We start from the raw sequence: 6407 nt of genomic DNA, 5'->3' as shown, positions 1-6407 counted from the left end.
TATAAATTGCCCCAGAATGCATCGATGTTTCCCTCTCTGGGAGGGGGACTCGCTGGCATGCCCCAGGGTGCCCCAATCATACCCTCTAGGAGGGAGAGACATTGACTGGTCCTGGGGAACCTCACGAATGCCCTCTGTGGGAGGGAGACTCATTGATTTTATAAAAGGAAAACATAAAAAGCTTCTAAAAACAATAGCAAAAAATAAATGAAATAAGGGCATGAGTACAATGGACAGCACGTTGTGGTGGTCTAATCAAACCAAAAAAAATTAGAGAAGGGGATTGTAATTATAGAATGTGAATATAAAAAAAATGACAAAAGTTGGAAATACTCCAAAAGGCTCTTACAACAGAGCTAAATCAAAAGGCAGATTGCAACTGCAAGCTAAGTCAGTTTAAAGCAAAAAACAAGGCTCTAAAACAAAACTAAAAAAAAAAAGACACAACTCCTCTGCACGTCGTATTGTTGCAAGCATACAACAGAAGGGTATTTTTACTGACCCTGACTCAAAGAGCGATACTGACAAAAACCAAAATAAAATTAATTGGAAACACCTTTAAAAACAAATTCAAAATTGGAACCTGGCACACAGGGGGAAAATCAAGATAATCGGTGGTCTGGGACAGGAGAAAACAGAGTGGCTCATAATACTGATAAGTACACTGCTCTCAGCACAAAGGAAATGAGGGGCTTACTAAAAAAATCTCCCTAATCTAAAACCCAAACCCCCAAATTTAATATTCTGGAAAAAAGTAAGTCACCTTTTCGTTACATCCCAGGAATCTTTATATCTTAACAAAAGCTAAATGCCCTGATCTAGCTTGGGCCAAAATCCCTACAAAAGAACACCGAAACGGCATTTGGGCCTCTGTTACATTTAAATCTTAAAATGGTATGACCCGTGCCTGCACTGAGTTTAAGGAAGCCATCCAGGAAGCCTTGGGGAACAAAGCCAGTAATTGGGGACCGATCGTGGGCTGCATACAAGACAAGAATGAGCCTGCGGCTCAATATTGTAAAAATATAAAAGGGAAATGTATCCCAGCAATGCAGGCATTGCAGACCCAAAGAAAACGAATCAGGTCTTTCTAAAAATCTTAAAGAAAGGTTTTAACTCTCACCTACAAACAGCCCTTAATTTAAAAGTGAACCCAGGCTCTGATTATAAATCCATCTGTATGTGGGCCTCTAAATGCAAAGCCAAACAAGCTAAAGAAATAAGGACAGAGGCTACTCGCGTTTCTGTGGTAACAGCAAAAAGTAATTTAGCCTGCTACAATTGTGGGTGTCTCGGGCATACCCAAAAGAACTGCAGGTGCAAGGCCCAAAAGCCTAGTCAGGGACAAAATCATGGCCAATTGAAGCCGTGCAGCACCTCCCTGACCTTTCAATCTGGTCCTGGTCCCGTCCCCACCCTTCCCCCTATCTCACAGTGTTTTGTATGTGGGGACACAGGACATTGGGCAGCTGAATGCTCAAGCCAAGTACCCCTGGGCAACCGGTCCCAAACGGTATGTCAACCAGCTGCCAAGCCTTACTCACACCTAAGCAAAAAAAAAAAAAAACTGCTCAGGCTTTTAAATTTCATGACCCGCTAGGATCCAGCGACCGCCCCCGCCACACACACACACACTTTTGCCTGTAAGTACTGCTAATGCAAATATAAATCCCTCGAGGCTACACTTACAGGCATGGATAAGGGGCCAGCCATGCACATGCCTCTGTTTCCATTACTGACCTCCCCCTCCCTACTACTCAACAGGATATTACTATTCTGGGGAGGAGGTGCGCAACTCACAGATTATTAAAGCTATCCTCTTCCTATAAAATCTAATATATTCTTCTGGAATCAGTCTTTTCTTTACATAGCTCCAAATGCACAGGGGACTATTTTGGGCATGGACGTCCTCTGCGACCTTGCAGCAATTCTTAACCTCACTCAAAGTACAGTTCCGAATAAACGTATGTATACTCATACCATTCCTCTCCGTGATAATACATTTCTTTCTTCTCTAGCACTGCCAAATCTGAGGCTTTCCCTTGGGATACCTCAAACCCTTTTCCCAGGTGTTATGTCCCAGATTCCCCTGGGTTTGGGCAAAAAATAAGCTGTTTTGCAGTTCAATGCCTGCTCATCTTTGCCCACCCATCCAAGTTACCAGTCAACTCCCTTTTTTTAAGGTCAGGCTTGACAAAGCCCTGGCTGGGATGATTTAGTTGGGGATTGGTCCTGCTTTGAGCAGGGGGTTGGACGAGATGACCTCCTGAGGTCCCTTCCAACCCTGATATTCTATGATATTCTAGTCCCACTCCCTCCACCTACCAAGCAATACCCTCTCACACCTAAGGTTGCAACCTGAACAAGCTGCTATTCTGCTATACTTCAGCAAGGCATACTGGTTCCTTGTGGAAGTGCACCTTCTTAATCCCAGGACCCTCCAGAAACCCCCTCTTGGGCGGATGTACAGGAGGGAAATCAGGTCATGGCAAGAACATATAACCCCCTGTTTTCATAAAATACGTAGCACCCAGGAATGGCATGCTGTCAGACATGGAGCTGAGCTGCCATAATGTATGAACATGTTTAACCCAGTTCTTGGGATGTTTGCGGTAGAGCTATATTGGGTTAACGATTGGGATGTTTATGTTATCTCTCTATTGGCTGAAACCATTGTGGCTCTTCCTAGTTTCATAGCAGGCTGCTGGAAAACAAGCAGGAAGGGAAGCAACTGTTCAAAAATAGGCATTTCTCAGACAGCACTTCAGGGAGGTCGAGAGATAGAACTGGAGCTACAAGCTGGGAAGAGCCTATTTCTGGGTTCCAGCCACAACACACAGCTTGTTTTGGCCAGTGCTGTGAGTCTGGCCAGAGGTGGGACAGCTGCTGTGAGAAGCGCTGCAGACCGACAGACACAGACACCTCTGGGGAGATCTGAAGGCCTCGGCCTGCCTGGGTCCCCATCAGAGTAGGAGGGTTTGGAGGTCAGTGACGCGCACAAACTGCTGTTTGAAAACCCTCTGATTCTCCCATGTTACGCTTTTTCCTGCTGTTCACATTAAAGAGTAGTTTGGGTTAAGAAGGCTGGTTGGTCCCTCATCTCACCACGGGTCACAGGCTCCCAAGGGAAGAACTATGGGATGCAGTCTGAGGGTGGGAGGATGGCGAGATTCTACCCCATGAAAGGGAAGGCTACTTGCCCTGACATCTGGCACTCGGAGACCAGAGAGGGGGGTGAGATGCAGGTAGCCCTGTAACTTTTAGTGATATCTACAGAGCAGAGATGCTAGAGCCCTCAGCCATTCAGAAAACAGAAATATGCCTTATCTCACCTGTTACCACAGAGCAACACAGCTCTGAATACCTGCGTTCATAATCAATCCAAATAATAAAACCTTTGAAAATTTATTTGCTGATTCAATTTCCAGGAGCAAATAAACCTGTGGCAATTTTTTGAACTATTGACTGATATTTCATGGGTTCTCCAGTCACTCAGCCCTTGGCAGGATTGGGCCCAGAGCACACCGTACCTCCAGAAATGGGACCCACTGATAAAATCTCATTGGGGATATTGCGGTTCTTTAACACTTCAAGTTCTCTTTGATTGTCAGATTGATGTGTAGGTTCAATAGCCCCTTGAGGAGTTTGGGCAGGTGTAGTGGAGGGGTTCCCAAGTTCCCCAGTTCTACCAGCCTTTCATTGAGTCAACCCAACAGCCCAGCTGAGTTCTCTGACACTGCACAGAACATCGACACATGTAAACAGCTTGCAGCCTTTCCCCTCCACTTTGCATTTGTAAGGTAGCAAAACCTGCCAACGTACCCAATTCCTACTAGAAGGGGAGCCGCTGACACCAGAGGTCTTCACCCTAAAGGACAAGGAGTCATCAGGGAGGTAGCACGGGCAGCAGGCAGTCTCTGTTCACATAGGGAGGCAGCTGTCTTTATGAAGCGTGCTTGCATATTCCCTTGGGGGGTCACTTGGCCATCAGGGAGCCTCAGCTGCTTGGCTCAGTGTGCACCAGCTGTAACCCCCATCACGGGCAATGGCAAAGTGCAGGAAGCCAAATCACAGGGGATTTGTGGTGATCCTACCCAACTGGACTGCAGGCCAGCCCTGCTGCAGGCTCTATTCCTGGAAACTGGGCTTCTCATCACTGTTCCTATTGTTCGGATTAGTCCCTCGGGGGCAGCTGAGCGGTAATGATGATGCTGTCACACCTGTGATCTTGCTGAAATAAATAATAGTAATAATACTGATACTTAATAGAGGATCAGATTTCTCCCCGGCAGCCCCCTTTCCTGCATTACACACCCAGGGTGCAAGCTCGGAAAGGGAGAGTCTACAAGGCTGCATACTTGGAAATTTCCTTGGATCCTTCCAGTAGGATATAAACTTCGTCTCCGTTAGGGTGGTTAAGTGCTGGAATAAATTGCCCAGGGAGGTTGTGGAATCTCCATCAGTGTAATTTTTAAGAGCAGGTTAGACAAACACCTGTCAGGAATGGTCTCGATAATACTTAGATCTTCTATGAGCACCGGAGTCTGGACTTGATGACCTCTTGAGGTCCCTTCCAGTCCTGCAATTCTCCCTGAGGCATAATAGGAGGCCCCAGGATCCAGGGGGACCCAAAGTTATACACACATTTCAGTGACCACTGGTAGCTAGGCCACCTCCCCACAATCTCTGGGCCTCCACAAGTGCTCTAGGACCCTCTCCAGCTCCCGGATAGCACAGGTTCATCAGAGATGTGTGACCTGGGCCTATCACAGTAGCCACTGCCCCCAGGATCTGCTGAAGGAGCGCTGTACAGTGTGGAAGGGGCTGTACAGTGATGGGAAGGCTGCTTAGAGTAGCGGATGGACACAATACCCCAGCCCTAGACTGGTCAGGGGGTTTTGAACTTTCTATACCCAGAGTGCAGCCATAGACTCCATCAGTGCAACCTTCATTATGTTGTGAGGGAGAGGCAGATGGAAAGTCTCCAATTTCTCTTGGGGATCCATAAGCTCATTGGTCATTCAAAGGTCATCACCTATCTATTCCACATTGAGTGGAAGGTGACCTATATTAATGAGCTTGTATTGTGCAGATCTATGTGCGGTGCAAGACGGTATGAATCCGGGTTTATACTTCATCAAGGGTGCAAGGTTGGGGAGCTGGGAAATTGGCTGTTGTCTCCTGTTTGTCCTTGAGTGGTTTAGGAATAAAACACTCAGGTAGCTTAGTTGGGTGTGTGGCATCACCTGCTCTCGCGTTGGGTAACAGCATTGTCTGGGGAAGCTAGCAGAGCAGTGTGAGAGAGGCCAGCCCAGCTGACTGGATAAGGGGGCTCAATAGTTCCATCAGCTCCCAGATTGCACCCCAAGGGGGACAACGCATCACAGAGTTTTTACAACTAACTGATAAATTAAACATAAAAGTCACTAGGACCAGATGATACTCACCCAAGAGTTCTGCAGGAACTCAAATATCAAATTGCAGAACAATTAACTGTGGCGTGTAACCTATCACTTAAGGCAACCTCTGGACCAGAGGACTGGCATATAGCTAATGTGATGCTGATTTTTAAAAAAAGACTGCGGTGGTGATCCTGTCACTTACAAGGCCTGTAATTCTTGCTTCAGTACAAAGCAAACTGGTTGAAACTATGGTAAAGAACAGAATTATCAGACACATGGACGAACATGGTTTGTTCTTGTTCCCACAGGGATCTGTACTGGGACCAGTGCGGTTCCACATATTCATAAATGATCTGGGAAAAGGGGTAAAAAATGAGGAGGCAAAATTTGCAGACAAGACACAATTATTCAATATACTTAACTCCAAAGTAGTCTATGATAAGTTACAAAGGGATCTCAGAAAATTTGGTGACTGGGGAACAAATTTTTTTTGCTTGACAAATACAAAGTCATGCATTCAAAATGATGGTTCCAAATTAGTTGTTGCCACTCAAGAATGAGATCTTGGAGTCTGTCAAGGTTCCTTCCCCACTCTGAACTCCAGGGTACAGATGTGGGGAGTTGCATGAAAACCTCCAAAGCTTACTTTTACCAGCTTAGGTTTAAACTTCCCCAAGGTACAAACTATTTTACCCTTTGCCCTTGGACTTCCACTGCCACCTGGAACTTTGCCTGGAATATATGTTTTACATCCTTCCCCCATGGATTCCTCCAGTAAAGGGGAGATTTTTTTTCAATTCACATGACTGGCATCTACCAGTTTTCGCAGCATGAGTTGAAGAACATAAGAATGGCCATAGTGAGTCAGACCAAATGTCCCTCAAGCCCAGTATCCTGTCCTCTGACAGTGGCCAATGGCAGGTTCCCCAAAGGGAATGAAAAGGCAGGTCATCATCAAGTGATCCATGCCCTGTCACCCAATCCCAGCTTCTGGCAAACTAAGGC

Source organism: Eretmochelys imbricata, chromosome 1 (assembly GCF_965152235.1).
Source record: "Eretmochelys imbricata isolate rEreImb1 chromosome 1, rEreImb1.hap1, whole genome shotgun sequence".
Lineage (NCBI taxonomy): Eukaryota > Metazoa > Chordata > Testudines > Cheloniidae > Eretmochelys > Eretmochelys imbricata.
The sequence above is the reverse complement of the archived record's forward strand: the minus strand, read 5'-3'. Positions refer to the sequence as shown.